The sequence below is a fragment of the Nyctibius grandis genome, chromosome 3 (genome assembly GCF_013368605.1).
Source record: "Nyctibius grandis isolate bNycGra1 chromosome 3, bNycGra1.pri, whole genome shotgun sequence".
Classification (NCBI taxonomy): Eukaryota; Metazoa; Chordata; class Aves; order Nyctibiiformes; family Nyctibiidae; genus Nyctibius; species Nyctibius grandis.
In genome coordinates, this window is record NC_090660.1 from 65016244 (window position 1) to 65042433 (window position 26190).

At 43.7% G+C, this 26190-nt stretch overlaps 1 protein-coding gene across 11 annotated transcripts in view; it reads left to right on the forward strand.

Annotated features, from left to right (window-relative positions):
• DTNA (dystrobrevin alpha) overlaps positions 1-26190 on the forward strand; it is a 244482-nt gene that overhangs the window by 54072 nt on the left and 164220 nt on the right. Inside the window, exons 2-3 of one of the 11 annotated variants that reach the window (XM_068396047.1) lie at positions 3802-3875; positions 13304-13410. The exons of 8 other annotated variants lie outside the window; for them this stretch is intronic. The gene's annotated coding sequence lies outside the window, so the exon portion shown is untranslated. The remainder of the gene's footprint in view (positions 1-3801; positions 3876-13303; positions 13411-26190) is intronic. 2 more of the 11 variants (XM_068396046.1, XM_068396049.1) reach the window with 2 other exon arrangements.

A 26190-nucleotide genomic window follows, 5' to 3' on the forward strand; every position in this document is an offset into this window, starting at 1 on the left:
TCATGCTGTTGGGTGATAGAAAATAAAAAAAAAGAAAAGCACAATATTGGGATGCATATGGGAGTACAGTCTGCAGGGAGTAATCTCCGGGTTGGTAAGCGCTCAGCTGGAGTCCTCTGTTCAGTCTGGAGCACTGCCCTTCAAGAAAATGCGGGCCACTTTGGAAGTGGAGGGGAGGGCAGTAAAAATTACCAGAGAACCAGAGGACGTGCCCCAGGGGAAAAACCTGAAACCTTTGTTTTCAGTGCTTAAGGGAGAGCAGCCGGCTGGGGAGTGGGTAGGAGACAGGCAGTTTTTAAAGCACAGAACAGGCTGTTGCAAAGAGGAGGCCAGTAGTCTCTTTTCCGTGCCCGTAGACAAAGAGAAATGGGTCTAAAGTGAAGCAAGAAAGAAGAGGTAAACCCTAGGAAAATGTAATCCCTGAAATACGGTGCCAGTGGAGGTTGTGGAGTCTCCCATCGCTGGAGGTGTTAAGAATAGTTTCAATAAACATGAGTGAAATGTGTCTGACACTGTCTCACAGTGGGATGTGGATTACATATCTTTTCTACCATCCTTATGATTTGGTAATACAGGTGGTAACACTGCACACATAATTGTTTTCTTAGTTAAAGACATGCTTTCTAAATTCTGGTTGGTGCAGAGTGGGATGCATTTTGCTGTGGTGCAGAGGCACTTACTTAATCATCGTATAATTTCCTCATTTTGAAATGTTCCTAAAGTAAGTGGTTAAGGCATAAACAGCTGGCTTTGCATTTCAGCTCAGATATTGTTGTCCTGAAATACTTGGGGACATCACTCTGTCAGCTGGCACTTGACAGTCCATCCTAAATTTGAAACACGTAATTGGATTCTTAGGATGAAATGCGAGTCCCCTTTGAAGTCATAGGTTTTTATAGGGTAAAAATTTCACGCTGAGGACAGAGAGGTGTCCACTTGTATGTGCTTGGCTTTACTGTCCTAGGCAGGCCTGTTGTTTTCAGGACAAGGATGTAAGGAGTGGGTTGTAAGAGCATGTAACCTTTGCTATGGCAAACATTTGGTTGCAGAAGGGGGCCTTTGGAGCGCTTGTGTGTGTGAGTGAGAGTTTACAGCAGGCATTACGTGAGGTGAATTAATTACTTTTTCCTTTTTTCAGATAATGTTAACAAAACTAATTTACACCATCTGTTCTAAAATAGAGAGAGGCAGTCAGTAAAACAGCAACACCCATTTTGGTTTTTAAAATTTCATTTGATAAGACTTTAGGCATTCTATAGTCTCTTTAGTGTAATGTAAGTTTTTCCTTTTTCTGTCTTTGGAGGGGGGGAGGGTTCTCCACCAAAATGTATTTTTTATTGCCAATGGCCTTTAATTTGCATTTAGTATTCAGACAGCTATAACTGCAAGTTAAATGTTTCTCCAGCTACTGGTTAATCCCTTCTGATGAAATGCACACAGAGAAGTCTCCAGGTGCTGTGAATTAGAATAGTTCCACTGAAAATACTCTGGCTTTTTTTATGCCAGTATTAATTCAGAGCAAATTCACTGTTCGCAGTGTAGCTATTTTAGATTTAGAGTAGATGATAGTCAGAATTTCATCCTCAAAAAATGATCACGTTGATGTAAAAGCTCAATGTGAATCTCAGAGCTGAGAGTTAAAATTTTGTGCCTCATAATGTATTGTTACATCCAGATTTCTTTGCAGTCTTTTTTTAACTGTGCAGTGACGTGCCCTGTGTAGGAATCGCATGTGTTTACCTGAGGCTAGAATAAGCCCATAAGGAAGCACAAACCCCAGACTTTGGGGCCACCAGTATATCAGTTGTTAATAACCTTACAATGTTATTATAGGTAATGCTGGAAACATAATTAAATCAGAATGATTTGAAGCTGCCATTAGAGGGAAGAGGACGGAGGGAAACAGTTTCATCCTCACAACATCATGTTTTCATTGACCTACTTACAGTAGGGAAGAAAACGTGTCCCTTCCTGGTACAGCAGAATAGGTTTGTTCAGCAATTTTGTAATGCAACTGTGCAAGAGAAGACTGGTTTTCCTAACCACTCCAGGAGGATTTGGAAAGGAAAGCGATGTTATTTCACACACTTAGTAGTAAGATGTGTAAGTTCCTGTCCAAGCTATAATGTTATTAATATAATCAATTTGGCAGAAAGTGCTTTGACTGAAAAAAAAGGAAAAAATGAGACTTGTATTCAGGAGTGAGAGGAAAAGGACTGTGCCAGGGCTGCAGCTGTGCAGAGGAGCCTTTTATGGGCAATCATGTTTCCTTCATCTTCTTCCCTGATGCAAAGTCCCTGCCGTCCCCGAGACCCCTGGACACCCTGCTTGGTGTCCGTTGCAGCTGAGCAGCCCTGCCCTTTGCACACTGAAGGGAATGGCTGCGGCCTACTTTCACTTCAGCAGGAGTTCCCTCGGAGGCTTCATGACAGAGAAATACTGAAAGGGGTGAAGAGATGGCGTAGGGCCTGGCCCTGTCGGGGTGCGCAGACTGGCACTGACACCAAGCCTCTGGAACTGCGTGAGTGTGGGCCTGCAGCCCTCGAGTCTGCGGGCTGGAAGTGGAGGAGTCCTGAACATTGGTGTGTGGTACAGCACCTCCACTGCACATCCAGCACCCCTACTGAAGTCACCGAGCAGGGGACCACGGCTGCAGAGCCCACAGCGCCTAAAATACCTATGGAGAGAAATCCCAGGTGCTCGTGCTTCTCCACACTTGTCCCATGAGCCAACAGATGTCCAGATTACTCTGTCCACAAGGCATGTCGGTGCCCACAGGGTAGGCAGCACGCAGGGCTTGCGGTGCAGCCCTCCTCCTCAGGACCTGTGCATGTGGTGTTTCATCTTTGTTGTCTTATGCCTGGGCTAATAAACCATCTTTATCTGAAAATATACACCTGCAGCTAGTCTTTTCTAGGCCACTCAGGTCACATTCCTCCACAAGGTGTTGTTGGTAATTTAGCATTGTCAGAAGCATTAGTCACTATCCTAGTAGCTTAATAATGCACTGTGGGAGCCAGCTGGTAATTAACAAATTAAAGATATTGTATACATTTTCCTCAAATATTTCATACGTAGCAAAAATAATTAGAAGCAGAGCACTTCAGGTGTTTAAAGCTGTTACACATTTTAAAAACATCTTGCTGTGTTAGGAAATCATTCTTTTAAAGAGCAGGTAATTTTGCCACTGTCCCAGGATTCATAAATACACCTGAGATTGCCAATCCTGTCTTTTTTTAACCCTTTAATTCTCTCTTGTTTAACGTATTCATCCCAACGTCTGTCTTTGCCTGTTTTTAGGAGTGGCACAACTTTCTAGGTCTCAGCTGCTCTCTTTTGCATTTCTTAACTTTCTTACCTGTTAGAAGTGGTTTGAATTCAAAGGTTTTATGCGTGCATGTGTGATGCAGTCTGTTGGAAAGATTAAACTGGGTTGTGATTGAAGTGAAGGAGAAACAAAGCTAACACAAATTCTATTGAACTGCTAAACTGGGAAAGACACAGCAGTATGAATGGAGATGACGATGGCTTTCATTACATAGTGTAAGTAAAATGTCCCGGTATGCGCAAGCTTGCTTTGATTCACTTGCTGTCATCTTATTTTATCACCAGATGGTGACCAGCAGTTTCAAATTAAGATGCTCTCAATTACCTGTGCGTGATGGTTGAGCAATAGTGCACTTTGATATGTCTCCCTTCCATGCCGCTTCAGCCCAGTACTCCTTGATCCTCCTGCAGCCTTACTCCAGGACTGAGCTCTGAGTATCCCAAGCCTTTGACTCTGCTTTTTCTCTGGGGCAGGATCTGATCTGAGCACTCTGAGGCAGAAGAAGCAGGGAACAGAGCAAGCAATCGGAGGAGCATCATTTCTACGGGTAGGGTGCGGTTAACTGTCTTCATGGGGAGTGCTTGGGTACTGGCAGTGGCTTTGAGGAATATGATTTATGTTTTAAAACTTTCTTTTGAGAGAAAAAAATACTGTTGAAAATGTGAATGAGTGCTTTTTGATACAGAGTGCAAAGTCTTTGTCAGACAGTGACAGAGTTTCTATTCAAGCTTTGAACTCATGGTACAGATGCGAGTGGCTGTACAATGCGATGAAAAGCAGAGAAGAATCTGCCCCATAATAGGTTTGCTCTTTGCTACATTTATTCACGTCCACATTGTTTGATGGAAGAGCACTGGGATTTCAAAGAGTGTGTTTCTGAAGCTTATGAAAGAAAAGGAATTTCATGTGCAATTTCTGTTAAGATTTTTAGCCTCTTAGGATCAGGCTCAGGCGTTTGGAGTGCTTCTTAAAAAGTTTTGGTGTTACCACACAGAGGGTAGAGGTAGAAAAGGGCTATTAAGTTATTCACACAATACTGTTAACAGGGTGGACTTGTTTTGTGCACCCTGAGTTCTCTTTTGTTGTTGGGGGTGGCTTTTGCTTGGGGGCTTTCTGATAGTGCTTTGTACTGACTGTTGTCTCAGCAGAAAACCTTCACTGTTTTTACTGTATGACAGTAAAGTGTGAAAGCCTGGGCAGCACTGGAGTCACAGTGAGAGTGATCCTGCTGACCGTGCTCGGGATGGGTGAGAGCGGACATCCGAGAGGGCAGACAAAAATACGGGAACATGCTGCCCTTTACCTGCGATCCCACAGCAGTGGTGAGAACAGGCCCTGCATCTCCCAGCCTGGGTGCAAGCACTGGCAGGTTTGGCGGTGCTGCCAAAAATCCTGGTCCCTCCCCTGTCCAGACAGAGGACCCTGTTGAATGCACCGTGCTTCTCTTTTTGCTGGTCTTTCTGGATTTTCCACTAGTGCAGCCCAAGGGCAGGGTGTGGGGATGGTCCCACCTGGGTCTGCCCCCGGCATGCCATCGGGTGGCAGCTGGTCACACACACAGGGACCTGGCAGGGCTCCGGGCATCCACAGCTGAGACGTAGCTGGAGAGTCTCACCTGTGTATCTCTCCCAGTGAGAGAGTAGCGTTTCCTAGCGTGGGAGCCTTGCCTGCAGGCAGGGCCTTGCAGGACATCCAAGGATTGCAAGGCACTTCAAATTTTACTACAATCAGCATTAGAGAAGATCTTTCCCGTTTTCCATCCCCCTGAAGCCCTTCATATACACAAACAATTACACAGACTTCATAATGATTATGTCCTTTTAAACTGCTGTATTGATGTTGGTACTACATTTTTTTTAATTATTTTTTAGCCTTTGAGTTAATTCAGTTCATGGCCTTCACACTTCAGGTGTTAAAGTGCCATTATATCCCATAGAAGACTAGATTGCTGTTGCGGGGAATGAAAATAAATACCATAGCAGGAGAAAAAGAAAGAGTTTTCTTTCTTCAATCTGGTAGTTCATTTAATTGGGGAAGGTAGGGGCTGCCTTTAATACCTGTCACTCCCTTGCACTGACACTTTCGAAATATTTGGACAAAAGTCATGGAGCTTTCTGTTCACCTGGGAATAAAGACAGACATTCAGTCTGAATCTCCTTAGTTGCTACTTTTCTTTTCTCACATTACACTGCAGACTAGTATTTCTGCAAAGAGGCTGTACAGAACTCTCAGAGCAATTTAAGCTGCAAAGATTTCTCTGTTCTCTATTTTATTTTGGCAAAATAGGATCCATATAGCTCTGGGTTAGAGGAGCATTGTGATATTTGGATATTGCCTTCAAAGCATTGCATTTCAATACAATTACTCAAAAATAAACTTTGTATAGGTAAAATATATTATTTGCTACATTTCTTTTATTCTGAACAAATCTGTAATTTTTACTCTAGCTGTATAATTTTCTGGGAAAAAACCTTTTACTTCTGACATGTTTTGTTCTGTGCTCATTGCTTCAATTGTTTTAAGTCCAACTTAGACTGTCTTCTTCAGTTTTTGTTTTTATTTGACATTTGGGAAGCAATAAGCTAACCTGTGTGTTCTGTGGTCAGTCTGGATGACCGAGTAGTTCCACAAAGTCTACTGCTCACCGGCTGATCACTGCACTTGCAATTTACTAAGATAAATGCCAAAGCCCCTCAGCTGAACAATTTGGTTCTGAATGCAGATGGCTGATCTTGGAAACCCATTTATTTTGTAGTTGTTAGCACTGACAGGTGAGATTCAGAGCCCCCACCAGGGTTGCACGGGCAGCAGTAGAAGTGCTGCAGTCGCTATGAGGAATTTTGCTTGAACTCGTGGGTGAGCTGCCATTAGAGTTGTTCAGCGCTCTGCTTACCTCATGCTTACAGAAAGTATTTCCTTTTATTTCAAACAGCCAAGCAAAATGTCATTCCCAGCCGCAGCCTCCATGTCTTCCCTCACTAAAGCGAAACAACAGGTGACTAGATACTGATGTGCCATATTGGGCACATTTTGCAGTTGTTTTCTGCTTCTTGATAATGCTGGGATATGAACTTGAAGTCATTCCAGCTGCTCTGGCCACGTCTCTGCTCATTGAAATAAAGACTGCCTGGTTTTGTCATTACTATTTGCTGAGGCTGCTTTTACATGTGTATTTACTCTGTTTATAGGATCCCAAACACTATGTGTAAAGATCTGTGTTGACATCTTGTAGTGAGAGTCTCCCTGCCAAAGTGAACCCAGGCACGTATATGTATATATTTTTAAAGCAAATGGTTGTGGTGATATGTGCGAGCTTATCTGCCCAGCCTGTTCATTTGAATGTAGCCTTCTGCGATTAATTGCTAGGATGGAAAATTCAGTCTGTCCTGTTTAGAATTACATGTGTTTATTCAGTCCATTGTTAAAGCTGGTGCCGTTATTCATGCATGATTTTTGCTTCCATGTAAGTTTTGTTATACTTTGATCTTCTCCAGTAGCACCCAACATACTTTTAAAAACCACTTCCCCAGAAACTGTTATTTCACTGTAATTATAAAAGAACATGCATATGAATCACAAATGAGAATATTACCCAACTAGATGTTCCTAGAAACAGGAGAGCACTTATGTTCAATACAAACATTAATCATTTATAAGGAGTCAGCTATTAAAATGATTTTTTTTTAATACTGTACACTGAGTACAAAGATGGTGTGAAAAGCCTTTTCACTGAAGATGCTTGTGGGCTTTTGAAACTTAAGAATCTTAAGTTTCCACCATCACACTCTTGTCACAGATTTGACAAGGAAAAGCTGAAATATGCTAGTTTGGCTGACTCCAGGTTAAGGTACGTCTAGAGTGTAAGGATATATGTATGCATGTGTATATACACGTATGTTCATGTATGTCCAGATACATACATGTGTATGTATCTCTACACATAGGGGAGTGTATATTTTTGTCCCATTTCTACGAGCTTTTGTCTTTAAGGGAAGCCCACAGTGAGCTTCATGCTGCTTCATTTCAACAGGACTTTTCACGGGCAAGTAGTTTGCCTCCTTAGACACTTCCTCAGTCAGGATCTGTGGTCACTGTAAGCAGATTTCTCAAATGAACTAAACTGATAAATCTAGCCTGAGCTGTTGTTTCTTCACAAGGCTTTATCCCTTGGGTTGGCTCCACGCTTACATATTTCTAAACGTCACCAATAACAGAAAAAGAAAGGAAAGGAAAGAAAGAATCACAGAATCACAGAATGTTAGGGATTGGAAGGGACCTCAAAAGATCATCTAGTCCAATCCTCCTGCCGGAGCAGGATTGCCTAGACCATATCACACAGGAACGCGTCCAGGCGGGTTTTGAATGTCTCCAGAGAAGGAGACTCCACAACCTCCCTGGGCAGCCTGTTCCAGTGTTCAGTCACCCTCACCGTAAAGAAGTTTTTCCTCATATTTATGTGGAACCTCCTGTGTTCCAGCTTGCACCCATTGCCCCTTGTCCTGTCAAGGGATGTCACTGAGAAGAGCCTGGCTCCATCCTCATGACACTTGCCCTTTACATATTTATAAACATTAATGAGGTCACCCCTCAGTCTCCTCTTCTCTAAGCTAAAGAGACCCAGCTCCCTCAGCCTCTCCTCATAAGGGAGATGTTCCACTCCCTTAATGATCTTCGTGGCTCTGTGCTGGACTGTCTCTAGCAGTTCCCTGTCCTTCTTGAACTGAGGGGCCCAGAACTGGACACAATATTCCAGATGCGGCCTCACCAGGGCAGAGTAGAGGGGGAGGAGAACCTCTCTCGACCTGCTAACCACACCCCTTCTAATCCACCCCAGGATGCCATTGGCCTTCTTGGCCACAAGGGCGTACTGCTGGCTCATGGTCATCCTGCTGTCCAATAGGCCCCCCAGGTCCCTTTCCCCTACGCTGATCTCCAACAGGTCTGTCCCCAACTTGTACTGGTACATGGGGTTGTTCTTGCCCAGATGCAGGACTCTACACTTGCCCTTGTTATATTTCATTAAGTTTCTCCCGGCCCAACTCTCCAGCCTGTCCAGGTCCCTCTGAATGGCTGCGCAGCCTTCCGGTGTGTCAGCCATTCCTCCCAGTTTTGTGTCATCAGCGAACTTGCTGACAGTGCACTCTATTCCCTCATCCAAGTCCTTAATGAATATACTGAATAGAACTGGTCCCAGTACCGACCCTTGAGGGACTCCGCTAGACACAGGCCTCCAACTGGACTCTGTCCCATTGACCACCACTCTCTGGCTTCTTTCCTTCAGCCAGTTCACAATCCACCTCACTACCCGATCATCCAGACCACACTTCCTCAGTTTAGCTGCGAGGATGCTGTGGGAGACCGTGTCAAACGCTTTACTGAAATCGAGATAGACCACATCCACAGCTTTACCATCATCTATCCACCGGGTTACATCCTCGTAAAAGGCTATCAAGTTGGTTAAGCATGACTTTCCCTTGGTGAAGCCATGCTGAGTGCCCCTAATGATCCCCCTATCCTTGATGTGCCTAGAGACAGCACCAAGGACAAGTTGTTCCATCACCTTTCTGGGGATGGAGGTGAGGCTGACCGGTCTATAGTTACCCGGGTCCTCCTTCTTGCCCTTTTTGAAGACTGGAGTGACATTTGCTTTCCTCCAGTCCTCAGGCACCTCTCCCGTTGCCCATGACTTAGCAAAGATGATGGAGAGTGGCCTAGCAATGACTTCCGCCAGCTCCCTCAGCACCCGCGGGTGCATCCCATCAGGGCCCATGGATTTATGGACGTCCAGGTTGCTTAATTGGTCACTGACCCAGCCCTCATCTACCAAGACAGATTCCTCCTCTATCCTGACTTCTTCTGGGGCCTCAGGGGTCCAGGGCTCCTCAGGACAGCCTCCAACAGTATAGACAGAGGCAAAGAAGGCATTCAGTAACTCCGCCTTCTTTTTATCCTCTGTTTCCAGGGCCCCCACCTCATTCATCAGTGGGCCTACATTGCCTCTAGTGTTGGCTTTACCTGCAATGTATTTGAAGAAGCCCTTTCTGTTGTCCTTGACCTCTCTTGCAAGGTTTAATTCCATGGAGGCCTTAGCTTTCCTAGTTGCCTCCCTATATCCTCTGACAACAGACTTATATTCCTCCCAAAAGGAATGAAGAAAGCTTCAAGCAATCTTGTTTTGAATTGCCTGCGTGAAGGTGTAGTGTCCCCACTTCCCATTTGGATGTAGGACGTGTCTGTGCGGACGGCAACACAAGCTTCCCTCTGTCCCTTCCCCAGGCTGGTGGGATGTGCTCCAACGCCAGTCACAAGCTGCAGAGCTCACTTAGCACTGCACTGTGCCCGGTGATGATGCACAGCGTTTTAGCAACTGCTGAAGCTAAAACCAGCTTGGAGCTGCCTTGTACCCAGGCAGCTCAGGGAGGAAGCAGAGAAGCTGGGGTCTGTCCATCATGGCTCATGGAAACATCCCTTGGATGGTGCACATTCATGGTGGAGGTGGTCGGGCAGACCTTTCCAGCACAGGGTCTGGTCTGACTTCTGCTTTTGGAGCAGGATTATTATCATTAAGAGGCCTGTCACCACTGGGCAGTGATGCAGAGCACCGTTCTGCTTCCCTGGGCATCTCTCCCTCAGCTCCCTTGCTTTGGGGTGAAAGCCGGGCAAGCCAAAGGACCAGCTGCAGAACTCCAATTGTTTTGAAGCAGCTTTACACTACATCAGTAGAATGGAGGTACAGTCTGGGTCACCTTAAATTCCCTTGTTGATGTAGGCAACAAATTGGAAAGGAGAGATGGTTTGGGAAATTAATAGCCAGACCTGATAACTTAGCTTTTAAATAAAGAGCAGGATTTTCCAAATATTGTAGGAAGTGGCAATAGCAGCAGGAGAGAACAGATTTAACACTTGTACATTATCTTCTTTTTTAAGTGCTAAAGCTTGGACAAAAGAGATTGCAGTTCTCCTAGGAAAAAAAGTCTGTGTAATGAATAGTTGGTTCCCACATAAATCCCTTCTGCTCTTCATACTGGAAAATACAGTAGATGTGATGCCTGTAGCAGTACTTGAAATGACAAGCATATTTAAATCTGTTTGTCTAGTGAAACTTCTCTAAAACTGTCACACCAGCATGATACCACGATAGCTTTACAATTTAAACCAACTCTTTTTTGGCTCTGATGCCATCCTGAGCCCTGTTCTGTGGTGAAGAACCCAGGTGGTTCATGCTCCGTGCTTCCAGATCAATCTATAGTGATTCTTCTGTTTCTCCCTTTTCTATGACCCCTCTGTAGACCAAGGTGCTGAACATACATGCCCTTCACAGCCTCTCTGATCAAGGAGTGATGAGAGGAACGGCATTCCCTCTGTTTTCATCTGGCCAGTAGCAATCTTGAATAAACTGGATGCGTGTGGTTGTGGGGCAGGGAGGGGAGATGGTCTTTGACAGAGACCAAAGTGAAGATATCTCAAGACCACTTTGTGCTTTAGCCTTCCTCATGGGGTCAAACCCCAAAGGAGATCAGACTGTCTGAGGGTTAGGAAAAGAAACCCCCGCCTGTCTGACACCCTACTGCCCTCTGCCCTAACGGCTTTTTGGGAAAAGACATCCTATTCATTCATAAATTAATTTTTCATTCATAAAATAATCCTGTTTCATGCTCTAGAAATATTGGTGGTGGAGGATGGTGCATTGCACACATACACCTTCCATAGCTTTAAATGCAATATTACCATTTGTGACAGATTTTCGGAGATGCTGAGCAGCTGTAACTCAGAATATACTCCATGGAAAGCATACATGGGAATCACACTATTAAAATGTAGCCCAGTTTTGCTTTCAACGCCAGACCTTAGTACTCGCAATTCAACTGTTTATTAAAAGTGAACTCCTTATCTTTTGTCCCCTATTTATGAAATGTTATACTTGTAATTTATTCTTTTTTTATGCTGTCGTGTGCAATTCATGATCCAGAACAACAGAATTTCTGACCCTATAGAAAATAGATGGGTAGAACTGCTTGGAAAAATAATCTCCACCGGAAATCTTATTAAAAGTAAAATTCAACTAGTTATTACAAAATTGACAGTCTGATTCATTCACCTGTCCAGAGCAGAATGGAAGGTCAACTCAAATTTGAACCCTTGGTAAAGAAATGTCACTTCATATTAGTGTAACAGGCAGCCCAAAAATAGGATCACACATTACTAAAGGTAAGAGGTGCAAAAACCCACTGATAAATTTAAAGGCCACATCCTGTACAAGTATGATTATTGAGTAGGACATTGGTATTATAATCTTCCAAATGACAGCTCTGTGTGGCTGTAATTCATCATGGAGTAAAGAGTTTCTGGTGTGCCAGGGGTTCTCTTGACCCGATGCAAGAACTTTATAGCTTAACTTTATGACCCCAAGAAATTAAATACATTATTGCAATTCTAAATCTGGTCTTTCCCTGCCTGAAGATACTAAAATTTCGGTAATACTCACTATTTATTATGCAATGGACACTTCAAAATTCTAAAACTTTTCTTCATAGCTCAGACACACACAGCCTCATTGAAGTGGCTAAGAACATGTTCCAAGCTACTTTGTTGTTTTTAATTTTGCAGTTAGCAGAAAATAAAAAGTCAAGCTGTTAAACCTCCACCAGTTTTCACTTCATTGGAGTTGTTCTGAGAACTACAAACCATACTTTCAGAGATTGGCTTCTAGGCATGATCTTTTGTGCCCTTCTTGTGTCATTGAGGAAACACTTTAAATTCATCCGGTGAATTAGGAAAGGAGACTTCAGTGCCGAGAGCTCCTTGTAGTCCCACAGATAGATCTGAGGTACAGTCCTGACCACGCTATTGTCATGTGGCTCTGGAAATGCTCATTTACTGCCTCGGAAGAAGGAATTGTTTTGTTCCCCTTTCTCTAAAGGTCGATTTGTGTGAAACCTGCTCCAGTTTTCCTTTTGGCACGCAAATAGGATTGCCTGTTGCTTGTCCAGCTATCCTCTTTCTTGCATCTAATCTGAGCATGCATCTCAGGTTTCTTTTTCATCTGCTGAAACTGGACGGTGATAATTTTATCTCGACAGCCTGTATGGCTCCACTCGCTTTTAAGCGGCAGTCTGACTGGCTGTGGGTTTCAGGCACCTGACCTTGGGAGAGGTACAGACTATTCATGTTGTGAAAGCTGTCTGCATCAGAGTGGTGTGCGTGTACATGTGTGTGATACAGCTTTGCAAGGCCATGGCAGGCACAAGAAACTGTTCTTCAGTGTCTCTCACTGCCCAGACTGGCCACAGAACAGTTCTTCTGGGCTCACCCAAGTTCAGCTGGCAGCTCTGCCTTCTTTCTGCTTCCCTCCTCTCTTTATCTTTCTGCTTATTTTCGGCTCACTGGAGAGTAGTTGATAATGTCATCTGCGATAAAAAAAACCACATAAAGTCCTGACTACGTAATAGGTTGGTAGCACCGCCAATTAGGAAGGTTGCCCAGCAGTTCCCATTATAGTACCCTGGTTTTCAGGGTATTTGTGAAACTTTTAACGTTTGAGCTGAAATTTTCAGGCCAGCTGTTTTCCTCAGCCTAAGTATTTCTGGAGTATTTCAGCTCAAGTGATTCAGTAAGACTGAGAACAAGGCTAGCATAAAAATAAGTTGTTTTCTTCACCTTAAAAGAAAACCTCAGATATTTTCTTTGGTGTGCTTTAGTATCCTTGTACTTTGGAGCAAGGATGTAAACTTCATCAGAGCACAACCTTTGCGTGAGGAGCACTTTTGCCCATGTTTGGCCTATACAGTAGCCCTCAGGGGAAAATAGATCCGTAGCAGCTTACCCGTGCTGAGAACTGTCTGTGGGCAAAGATCTTTGGTGGATCCAGCTCCTCTGCAGGTGCTGGAGAGCCTCCATGCCTGCTCCTGGCACCTGAGTCATTCTGTAGTCCTGGAGCACCTTGGCAAACTTTCTGCTCTGTTTGTCTTCATGCAGCTTTGGGAGACGCAGAGCTCCGGTGACTGGTTTACAGCAGAGCAGTGCGCTGAGTGAGGAAGTGGTTGTGAAAAGAACTGTGTACTGAGGAGTCAAAGTCTGTACCCGTAAGTCTTTCTTGCACACAACAAGGGCAATGCTGCAGTTTCATGGACAGCCTGAACTTTGGCATCTCCTGTGTCTTAAATGCTGAGGCTGCTAAACCAAACATGTGACATTCTTGTTACCTAATTCCTCTGGAATAATTCTGCATATGATGTGGCATTGATCCTCGTTTTGTTGAATAAAGGTGACAGAACCTCCAGTGCTTTGCAGTAGTTATACTGCTTAGCGTTCAAAACATCCTTGATCAAGGATCCCAAAGTACTTTGGGGCTTCCACGTATGACCCTTGTGAGGTATGTGTAGCATATACGCTCCTGGCAGCTCTCTGGCAGGACAGGCAGGGAGGGGGAGAGGGACCCTCCTTGTTCTCGGGCAGCACCGTCTCAGGGCAAAGAAAGTGACTTACATTCAAAGTTAATTTCCATTTTGTTTTATGAAGAAGTGCTTTTGAAAACTTCTAGGTTTCTACCATATGTCCAACCCTTAGCCTAACAAATCTCAGAGGGAAAAAACAAACAGAAGGAAAATAAATACATGAACAGTTTGAAACCTTGATTATGGAGCATTGGCCAGTATTGAGTAGAAAATAGTCCTGCTGTCATCAGTGTGTCTGATGTTAGGATTACACCTCTCTTCGGCTCTGCATTTTTTGTTGTTGCTGTTCTCTTTTAGCAGTTTCCCTTTTCTTCACGAAGAGCCTTTTGATTCAGTTTCTGTTTTGTTCAGTGTGGTCAGATGAACGTTATTTCTTACTTATTAAATGCCCCATGCTTACTGTATTTTATTCACATGAATAGGTTTGCTTGAGAACTATGTGAACGTTGCATGATGGAGGGAGCAAAGAGTTAATTTTTTTTACTGAACTACGTAATACTTTTGGATACATTTCTCTATTGATCCCCCAATCCTCTTACATCTGCCTAAATAAATTCTTTATCATGGAAGTTAACTTTGCAATTTATAACGCTGTGACATCACTTTCCCCTCGAAAGGTCTTATTTATATAGTCCTTGCTTGCTTTCAGACTCACTGTTCCTGCTCCAGTTTCCTCTCTGGTAGTAATGGTTTAAGGATAAATAATAGGCAAAGTTTGCAAGAAATAATGTTTTTCACAAAGCCAACTTGTACCTGTTGAAAACGGGAACAAAATTCTGGCAAATGGGAGTGGTGGCATCTCAGAGATAGACAAATCAACAAGTCATTCCCCCAGTCATGTGTAACAAAAAGGCTTTGGGATTTTTTTCTGATCTCTTTCACGAGATCTTGTGTGCTCTCTTCTCCTGCCTTTCACCTCAGTAGACCTCATGTTTCTTGACTGCTCAATGAGAAATATTCTGGCCAAGGCATAAAGAACATGGAGAGGGTATGAATACATGTTAGTGACTCCACCTCTACAAACAGTTTCCAAAATTATAAAAGAATTCATCAGCTGGACAGCTCAAAAAAAAATTCCATAGTTAGGTGGTTTATTAAAGGCATGGCCTTTTATTAATGCAAGGCAGATTTTCCCACTTTGGGGAAATATGTTTGGAAACAAATAAAAAGAAGAAATCCCACATATCAGCAATTTACTCCAGACAAAGGTTACCTTCCTGACTTCTTCAGGGGAACAGTCCATTCCACGTACTGTAATTTGTGTATTAAACCACAGGCCTTGGTATAGCGACATATTAAGGGGTTCAGAAAGCTATACTGAACTCAGTCATTATTTAAGTACGGTCTGGGCTTTCCTACCTGAATAAATGGATTACCAGCTGCTCAGAAAAAAATACTTTAATTAAAGACAGGAGAGTAAATGGTAAGTTCCATGGACAAACATATTTCCCAGGTTTTAGATAATGCAGGAAAATTGTGAACTTCCTGTTACAAAAAGAAAAGATGCTGAACTGAATGAGCTGATGTGCAGATACAAGCAACTGTGAGCTTATATTGCTGTTGCAAGTGGTTTTGCGTGTACAGAAATAACTGCTGTGCAGGCCAGGCTGGGTGCCAGAGTCGTCTTCTCTGCTTGTGTGGTGCTGAGGCTGCCAGCGCTTACCCCAAAACTGACGTAGCTGTTGGCATAAGCTTGGGCTAGCAGCGATCACTTTGATGTCTGAAATATAATACAGCCTATAGGTGACTTCTTTACAAAAAAGAGCAGCAGAGGTACAAATCCCTCTGCGTCCGTGATGAGAAGTAAGAGATGGGTGAGGAAGGGACCTTGTTTGCTGGAGGCTGGAGAGGGGAATGGGAGGGCAGGACACAAGCGTGATTTTGCTGTTGCTGTCCTGCCACCTACTAGGTGCTCTGACCAGAGCTGTAGTACAGCATTTTATTTGCAAACAAAAGTCAGGTTTCTGTGTACAAATGGGGTTAGAAACAAAGGCTTAAAAGAAAGAAAAAGAAAGTCCTAGATTCCAAAAATATTTAAAATCTTGGCTGCATAATTGCGAGTAAAAATCTGTGGCTGTTACTCTCCAGTCATATGAATGAAGTGCCCTTTAAACAACAAAAATGTTTGACTGATCAGCTGGGAAGTGGATTTAGGATGTCAAGTGGGCTCATTCTGCTGACATTAAACATAGCTTTGGAGATGAAACTTTGCCTCTGGCTGCATGCTAAAGTAAGTAAAACTCCCGCTCTCAAATCAAATATGTAGTTCACAGGATATGTGATACTATGAGGTGTGCTGCTCGTCCCAGGAATCTGCACCTTACACAACAGAACAGAAGAAACGTAGGCACTGCATGAAGAAATAGATACGGCTCATGCACAAAAAGTGCCATTGCTAATGTCATCAGTTAATAGGCAGTGCAACATATACCAACACTACTACTTTGAAAAATACTGTGTTGTTTGAGATTTCTCTTTCTAGCTAGGAGGATGTGGTGCTATTAGGCCTTCTATGCTCAGGAACAGAAGCTAATATTTTTGAGGGCATCTTTATTTTCATACTCTCCTAGGATTTTTCCTACCTTAGTGCCACATCTATTCATTTAATAACCTCTATTTAGAATTAAGGATACTTGAATGTAAAATATTGATTCTTAGAGAAACTATTAAAACTGAAGCACCTTCTATGAGGCACAGCAGCTTTTTATGAGTTCTGTTTACACATTGTCTAGGCTTGCCAAAGAGTTTTGTTTGTACATATCCCAGAGCACGGCAACTTCTTGAGCAGGGAAGGTTTCTGTCTATATTTCTTGCTCCGAGCATATGGTCATTGCTAGGCAAGAAGGCCAGATTTTACCCTAATCGAGTCAGATTCTGGCTGCTGAGGGCACCTTAGTGTGCATTTCATTTTAAAAAAAGTGGCACAGAAACAGTAAGTTTAAAGGATATTATATTTATCAAAGTAGTTTTAGGTCTGAGCAGCCTCTGTCTGGATTCTTGCTTATGGCTGTGAAGGGCATGTATTCAAGAGTGCAAGGAAGGTGGCAATTCGTTCAGATAAATCATCTGTTCTGAAATTTATTATTAGCATTATTATTATTATTTTAAAGGGAAAAGGCTGATTTTGAAACACGAGCTTTTCTAAGCAATGTGTCAGTTTTATGTCATTTTGGGAAAAGCTCTGGCATCCAGATTCATATGCGTAGAGGTAGAAACCTCAACATACTAAATAACTCACTGATTGAGACACTGAGGCTACGTCTATTCTAGAACACATGGAGCAGAGATGCCTCTGGCACTGAGACAAACTAGCATGGCACAGCACGTCTCCATACCACTGAACTTGGTCTCCAGAGCAGGCTGGCCACAACCAAACAGCCTGCTGGAAATGTCTCTGTCCCCTGCAAACTCCCAACCTGTGCCCAGGAGCCCTTTGGAGAAAGGAGGGCTGTTTAGGGCCAAAACCGTGCCAGGGACCACTGTAGTGCTGTAGCGGTGTAGGCAACAGCTCCGGCTTCCAGGAGCGTTCCCTTGCCCAGTTTCACTTACTAATAGAGACTTAGTCTTATCGGGGAGATGGAACCAAATAAAGAAGCAGCAGTGCTTTGGTTGCCATCACTCGCCATCGTGTTGCAAGACATCGGTTATGAACCCCACTGCACGCTGTAATAGTTGTTCAATAACTCTGGGCAAGCTGCCTCCTTAACAGCTCCCAAGTTGAGTTGGAACAAATCTGCCCTGGGAAACGCCAGAGCCCAGCTTGACTGCTTGTCTTCTGCTGGGCAGGATCTTGGTGTCAGCAGGGTTTGTCAAGAGACATTACACATTTGCTTTCAAAATCGATGGAAATATTTGTGAGGAAATCTTGCCATTGGATACAGAAAAGTTTGTCTCCTGGGCCCAGCACTATAGTCAGTGTGCTGCAGTGAAGCACTGATGACCTAATTTCTGGGGTTATTTTTTTTCCAAATTCCTTTATATCTGACATTCTGTTTTCTCTGTTTACAAATAAGTATTTGTATTGGTACCTTTTATTGGTACCTCAATGCACATACCATGGTGACGTTAATGTGGTTTAAGTAGCAACACGTAGCTCTGCTGTCCCAGAGATGACAGGCATTACTGGTGCATGTGTGCAAATAGCTAAACAATCTGGATGGGAAAATTCGCTTTCAGAATGATACTGAGCTTCCAGGGACTGTCAGCGTCAGTCCAAATTGATCCAAATTGTGTCGGGATGTGCTTGTTTGTAGGTGCAAGAGGAATCACAGCCAGGAGGTGAACTAAAAGGACCGGTACTGCACAGCTCTGATTCCTTTTCAGAGGAAAGTTTTCCTGTGTCACGGCTATAAAGGAAACGTTTGTTCATTTGCGCAATACTAAGCAGACAATTCATTCCACACAAACTCTTTAAGATTAAGTGCATGAAGTTTGTATCAATTTCTAACTGTTATGGGAAGATCTGTTTGCTGGTTGCCCCACTTGTTAAAGTAGCTCTATTCAAATACCATTATAATGGACATTGTGGGAAAGCTTAAATGTTGTAGAACTGCCCATCGTTCTGTTTCTACCTGCTTCACTGATGTTATGCACAATATCCAAAGGCATGAGGGGAAAAAAAAAACCACTGCTGCTTAGGCCAGCTGAGCGCTCTGCAGTTTAATAATAACAATAAACATAGCGACATTTTTAGGAAGGTAGATTTATTTCTTTCCTTAGAAATAAATCCTGCGCTGAGTAAGCAGGCTAGTTCTGTAGTTTCCTTAGTATAAATCAAAAATTTGATTTGACATATATATTAGATTCATGCTTTGGCCTAAAGTTTCTAGTTTAATTTGCAAATATTTTCATTTTCCTTAGGGACAAGAGTCCCTCTGCTCATCCTGCTTCAGTCTTGTAATACGGGAGCTTTGGTTTCCAGTTCAGTGTTCGTAGTTTTGTGCTTCTATAGCTAGTACTCCCGTAGTGTGATCAAATGCATTTTAAGATGTTCTGATAGTGGTGATTCTGCATGTCAATTGCCATCACTGCGTTTTTGAAGTCTCAGGCAAAGCAGGACTGTTGAATCCAGCTCAGGGCTTGATCCACAGCCTAATATGGATGTAGAATGTCTCTGGCCTCAGCCTCTCTGAGCATGTTTGGAGCCTGCCACGATCTCACTTTGGACCATTTGCATGATGAATTTATCCTAAGCAGTAAACAAAATGTGGTTAATGCTCTAAATAGACTGCCCGGTTTCCTGGGTTCTCTGTGGTTCAACTGTTATTTAACTTCAATAACAAGATTTTTTTCAAAACAGAGAATTTGCATTTCAGCTTTTTGTTGCGTCCATGCAGAGCCACATAGCAGAGCTGTGGCACTGTGCAACGGCTGTTTTGCTTAAAAACTAAACTTTGAAGATCACTTTAACTCTTAATGTTGCTATTTGTCCTAGCATTTACAAATTCCCTGCTTTTAAAGTCTACCCTGAAAATGATTTTGTAAATGTAGTACTATCATGCTAGAAAGAGCTGAACAGTTCCTGGGTAGGACATCATAGTCCTGGGCAAGTGGCTCCCAGTGGCCCTGCTTGAGCAGGGGGTTGGAGCAGATGACCTCCAGAAATCCCTTCCAACTCCAACCACTCTGTGAGTCTGTGACACAGTTCAGTTGCTGTCTCCATGAGGCTGCTCCTGTTCCTGTGAGAGTAGACATCTGAACATGGATGTTAACTACCAGAATTGGACCACTTCATTTTTCCATTGTTTATAGTTGCCAAGAAAGTTCATTAAAAATCAAAATCTCTCTTCGGTGCCACTCCAGACATGCACGGTGGCATTGTCTCCTTAGGAAGCCTTAGATCTGCATTCTCTGACCACGGTTTGTGGCCTTATGGGTTAGCTGGTAGTGGGAGATCTGGACATTACACAACAGCCCACCTCAGGGGTTTTAAGAAGTAATATTATCTGTAGGAAATGTCCTGTGGGTCCTAGGAAATGAAGCAGTGCTTTCTACTTTCTGTAAAAACATAGTTCAGAAAGACACAAAAAGGCATTCCCTCTGGAATGTTATTTCTGGCCCTTGTTTGCTTAAATGGAAAGTCTAGAGGGAAGAGTCTGGTTTCTCTGTTTCACCTGATGCCCTTCGATAGGAGGGATTCTCTTGCTGAGTTTTGTCTCTGATGACCAGAGCTAGTAACCAGCTCACGAGGTCTCCCCTGCTCTGCTGCAGCGCATTGAACCTGAGAGTCATCGGAGAATTACACAAGCTGCTTTTTCTGGAGGGCTGAATTACCTCCAGAGAATTGCCATACCTTCCCAGATAGTAAGAAACCCTTCCATAATTTCAATGGGTGATCTCTGACCACTGTTAATTGTGTATTTAACTGTTGTAGTTGCTTTCCACTGTTGTCCCATGTCATAGAATTACTGACCGCCAGGCCCCATTGGTGTTCTCAGCATTTCATTCGTAACAACACTGGGGTCATTGCCCAATCTGCCTAATTGCTAGTAAGGCCAAACATGGGGGGGACACCCACCCACCCCCCAGAGAGTAAGAGCTCAGACTGGAGAAATGTATGTACATTGTTATGATTGAGATAGAAAATGTGTTGTTTCTGCTGCTGTCCCAAACGGAATTCCCCAAGTTAATTGTTTTGGAGATGTGGGAATGTAATTTTTTTATACAAATTTCATTTTCTTCTTTAAGAAAGTAGTTAATTAGCCCTTGAAGAGTAAATGATTTGTGGGAATGCACTGCATTTAGGATCTTTGTGAAACTTAATGAAACTTAGATGGATCTAACAATCTTAGACTGCTTCTCTCATAATTTCATTCTTTTCCTGGTGTACCTTTAGCACCATACTGGACACCACTGAACATACTACATTACTAGCAGATAAATACTTTGGAGGGGGACCTAGTTTACTGTGAAGACTGTGAGACACTCCAGAAAACTAGCAGGAAAGAAAAGGCAGGGGGGAGCGATTAAAAAAAGAAAAGTGGTAAAATTTGTTTATCTGTGTAGTCCTTGAAAATGGCAATGTAGTTCATTCTGTCCAACTGTTACCAAGTTCTTCTGTAACACTGGGGGTACCTGTAGCAGTAGGTTAGTATTTAATTTTTCTCTTGTTCTCACCAGTGGTCTTGTAAACACATAGGCATGGGCTTTACTCTGTCCAAGTAATTAACTCTGCCTAGTAAAGAAGTGTTCAAAAGCATTTCCTAAACATCATGTTTCCTCCTCAGATTCCTTAAATTAGAAGGTGCTTATTAGGTACCCTCATTCACTAATACCTCAGTACATGGTCCCTTATACATCTTGCAAGATAACAAAGCAATTGATCAAAAATATTCATCCACAGATCTTATTCTTCGCTATTCTCAATGAAAAGATTTGGTAACACCGTATCTAACTATAAGAATGCCAGAACTATTGTTTTCATTTAACAGAAGTTATTGTTGAGGAAATTCGGTAGAAGGCTACTTTTATAGGTGATTAAATTCATAGTTGCACCATAAAAAAGCCAAAGGTTAGCTGCAAAGTGCATAATGACTGAGAAAGCAGAAGAGGTGGATATTCTGTACCTCCTGTCATGATTTTGACTCTTGGTACAGTTTAGTTTTCCAAATATTTGCAAGTAGCTTTCAAGTTATGGCAAGTAAGCCCAAAGGTTTATTGCTTTGTTTATTGTTATTGTTGTTGTTGTTACTGTTAAGCAGTAAAGCTTAGCATCGAGGTCTAATAAATATATTTTCTTTAATTCTTAACTAGTTGGAAATGAAAATAATTTGTTTGTTCCTTTTGAACCTCAACTTAAAAGGATTTTTATAGGCTAGTACACAAGCTTTGGGTTTGGGGCTCTAGCACAGCCTTATATGTGCCTAAGTGGGTTTAGGGATGAAGTGAACATGGTTAGTTGCATATTCAGAGTGAAAAGCTAAATTAATGAGTCCTTGAAAAACACAGATAAGGGTTTTTTTGTAATTCGGCCTTTTCTCTTGACAGAGTACTTTTAAAAGACAAAATAGGCGATTAAGGAAAATCGTCTCTGACCCACGTTCAGCCCCTCAGGAGGGTACCGGGGTTTATCTTCTTGGAGCACACACGGCACCTCCGCCTCCTCGCAGATCTGCAGCCCGGTACACCGGCTCCCCGAGCGCCCCGGGGAGCGGGGCCGTCCCCTGGGGCTGGCAGGGCTGCGCGGTGGCGTGGCTGTTCCTCCGGCACAGTCCCGGGTAGATGTGCCGCAGCTCTTATCTTGCCTTGACCCACTCCTCCCCTCTTGCTGTGAACGGAGGAGATCTCCTAGCTGCCATTTCCAGACACTTTGATCACGGCCTGGTTTATTCACTTCCTTTCAGGCCGGATCCTGCTCGGTTGGCAGCGATAAGCCAGGGCAAACCCACAGCTGTCTCCAGCTCTCCTCACCGCCCCGGGCCCTGCAGGCAGGCAGGCGGGCAGGCAGATGCTCCTTGGATCGATGCAAGCAATCAGGAGACTCCCCTGCAGTATTTCAGCACAAAGAATCCACCCTCAGCTACATTGCCATGCTGGAAACAGCTTTAAAACACCATTTTGCATACAAATAAGACTTTACTGGTGGGGAAAGACATATCTGGTGTAGGCTGATTACGGTACGAAGTTGCCAGGGCTGGTCGCTCAGGGCAGTATCCAGCTTTGGCCACTGCAAAATGTGTTGTGGGGACCTGCCCCGTGCCTTTTTGGATGAGGGATGTGTTGGGTCACGTAGCAACTCCCGTCCTGGGTGTGCATGGAGAGCAGGGTGGACATGGTGCCGAGGGAGGGAAGCCTTGCCTGTGTCAGATGCTGGGGCACAGGCAACTTGTGCGCCTGAGACCGCGAGCTGGGTGTCCTTTCTGCGTCCAGTAATATAACAAGTGTAGCAAGAGTTGTTTGTTGAGCTGAGAGGGATCATATTTTCCAAAGGAGACCGATACCCAGGCAAGTCTTTTTTTGAACCTTCTGTAATTGCCAAGGACAGACAGAACATAAATTGGAGGGAAGGATGGGTTGTAGCTCGAACCAGTGAAACACTGTCTCAAGTAACTGTTTGAAGGCTGTTTTAGCATCTTGAAAGGAAGCAGGAATTCATGTATTTTATTTTTAGCTTGCAAGGGAAGAGTTATTTAATGTTCCTGTATATCTCATCTCTGAAAATGTTCTCACTGAGGCAGGATCTGCAGTCTTGGAGCTGGTTAACCCAAGACTTGCCTGCCTGTGAAAATTTATTTTCGCAAAGGGGAATTACTGAAATTGGTTTTCCTCTATAAAATTTTGAGTAGAACTGATTCAAAACTCCAAAATCAGTAGAGTGTTAAAATACTTCCTGCTGCTGGCAGTGATTTTTGATTCACAGTGTGTAGTGGGGTGCATTTTGCTTTCAGGAAGTCATAAGCATTTTCAGATTTTTATTGCGGAGTTGCTTTTGTTGCCATTTGCTTTAATTTTTGCTCCCATTAAATTATATGCAGTTTGTTTACTTAAATTTTTCTAAAGGAATATTTTCATCCAGGATTTTAATAGTATTGCTGTGACTGGGCCTTAAATCTCTAAGCAGAGATGGGATAAGCTACACATTTATAGTTAGTGCTGAAAAACCTCTCTCACATTTCCCGCTCCCCTCCTCCCTGGTCTCTGAACTTCAGTACTATGGCTCATTCTTTAGGTTCCTGAAAATCAATTAAATATTCACGATACTTCATTTCCCAGCAGTTGGGTAATGAATGGGGTTGCAAGATGCTACTAGTTGATACTCGCACCTCTCATCCAGCACTCTTGGGTCAACAAACATCTCCGACGCATCTTTAACCTCCTTGTGAGAGTGTTCTTATTTTCCTTGCTCTTCTTTCCTGTGAGGTAGCAGAACAGTGTCAGCAGCAATGAAACGAGAGCTATCATCTTCCCGAATGGGTAAGACAATCTGCAAAGCATGTATTAAAAACAAAACAGGAAGTCAGTGATTATCAATTTTTAGCAAACACATTTCTCCCGATCTTCAGACTGATGCCTAATGATAACAAAAGGAGAAGCTCTGCATCTGGGCAATGTAATTTCTAGTTATTTGTAGTATCTTTTCCCCACATTATAGCATGGACTGTTTTTATTTTGAGGCCTAAGACCTGTAATAATAACAACAGAGGCCTAATGTTGCTTGTGAATAGTGTGTGTTGAACAACGTGGCTGGGATAAATAGGTATCGGGTTAAAAAAAAAAAAAGGAACGTCCTTTTTTTGTGCATTTACAGTTTGCTGAAGTAAAAGGCAGCATATGGCAATGCTAGCAAGGAAGAAGTCATGCCTCTCAGAGACTCTTCCCTAGCTTAAGGAGTTAGTAATTGTTTCCCACCCTCATAAAAGAGAACATGCCAAGCGGCGTGCGTGTGGGTGACGGGAAATAAGGCTTCCTCCAGACCTGGCCACCTGCTTGAGGAGCAGCGATAGCGGTGGGAGGGAAATCCACCCACCAGCAAGCCAGGAGTGTTGACTGATGTCTGTTTTCACTGCCGGAGGGGAACCAACACAGCTCTGCTGCACAGCGAGCTCCTCTTTTGTGCGTCTCCTTTCCCCTCAAGAAGAACCAGGAGTGTTTATTTAGACTCCACTGCGAAGGAGAGGGAACAGCCTACACACCTGCCAGGAAAGGGAATCCTAAAGAACTGCTCCTGCTCAGAAGAGGTTGGGAGCTGGGCCAAACATTTCATACGTGGATATTTAAAATTAGACTTCTGCATCCATGTGTACGTCCTCATTTCGAAAGCAGTGCCTGGCTTCCTTCTTTTCTCTCCTGCCTTTTATGTAGTCCCCTAATGGGCAAATGCTTCCCCCTTTCCTGTAGCTCTGACAGTGGCCCTTGTACTCGCTGAAAGTACATTTATCTTTCCTCTCTGTAATCGTACCTGATCACAGGCACAGGAATACAGCTTCTGTCTTTCATTTTCCACTAATATTCCCTTGACAAGTATCTTTTTGAAAAGGAAAAAAAGTGTTAATCTCTCCTTTGGAAAAACAGCCAAGTGTGGAAGCGGACTTGGCTTTCTGCCTGTCCTCCTCTGCTTCTGCCTGGGCAAGCCAAGACCTTCCTGCAACCCGCCACTCACTGATCTGAAGAGGTCCAGGTCTGGCTGGAAAGGCATCCCGAGAAGGAAGGGGAGAAGGTAGGCAGACCAGCACAGCACTCGGCTACGATGGGCTTGTCTGCAGCCTGTTCTGTCCACAAGCACCAAAGCCACCAAAGGATAAAGAAGCAATAAGGCAGGAAGGGCATGGCTTGCATGATCTCTGATTGCGAAGAATGGAGACTTGCAGTGAGCCACGCAAAACTGTTGGTGCAGGAGGACTTTGTGCCAAATTTCATCTTTCCATGTCCTGTCAGTTGGATAAGCACACGAAGATGCTTATCATCATTAGACAGTGATTTGTTCCCAAGAGCTCTGAAGTGTTCAAAGACCCCAGTACTTCCAGAAAGAAATCCTTATGTTTCAAAAGACTTTGAGTACTTTTTGATATTCCCCTCTTAACAGCTCTTCATAGGAAAACGAGGAGACTTCTTGGAACTAGCGACTGCTAGGAAAGCCCTATTAATGCTGCTGTTATATAAGCAGACAGGTTGCATTCCCCTGCTTCACACTGTGTACCCACTGGAGAGCCTAAGGGCCACAGTGGGGAGAGAGCAGGGGGAACCTGCACTCCCTGGAGGGCTGATCAGTCGGGTCATGATTCTGCTTCAAAGAGAAAAATCCTTCCTTGGACAGATTCCTCTGGGCAAGGAGGGAGCACAGCCTCCACTGCATCCTGTGTGCTTGGCTGGCATGGGCTTGCCCATCGCCCTGGTAACTGCAGGGCTGTCCTGGTCCTGACCCTTGCACATGCACCACCATACAGGTGAGCAGCCACCCCTGTACCTTTCCTGGGGAAAAACTTGCTCACGCAGAAATGCTGGATTATTTTCCCTGTAGGAGCACAACTTGGATGGTAAATCAAGGCTTGAGTCCTCTCCACGTGGTCCCAACTGGGACCTGGTGAGGGTGCATGGGCGCTCCCTGTGATGGGTTTACTTTCTGCTGGAAGAGCTACAAGCTGCTGAGTACAGGCCAAGGCAGAGAGAGGAGGCAGCTGATGCACACCCCGTTCTTGCCCTAACATGGAGTGAAGACATGGCTGCAGGGCACACACAGATACAAAAGCTTTTTTTTTTTTTTTCAGTATCAAAACTAAGAACAAAGCACCTTGTATAGCAATGCAAAGCTTATAGCTCACTTCAGCCTGGAAAAAGACTTTTCAGAGCAACTAGTGCTGTCATTGTCTCCTAACAACCCTGCAGTGTTTACTGGAGGTAGTCTATCATCTCAAGCTGGTTTTTTCATTCCTGTGTATTTTAAATTGTCCTCCCAGACCCTCAAAATTAAAC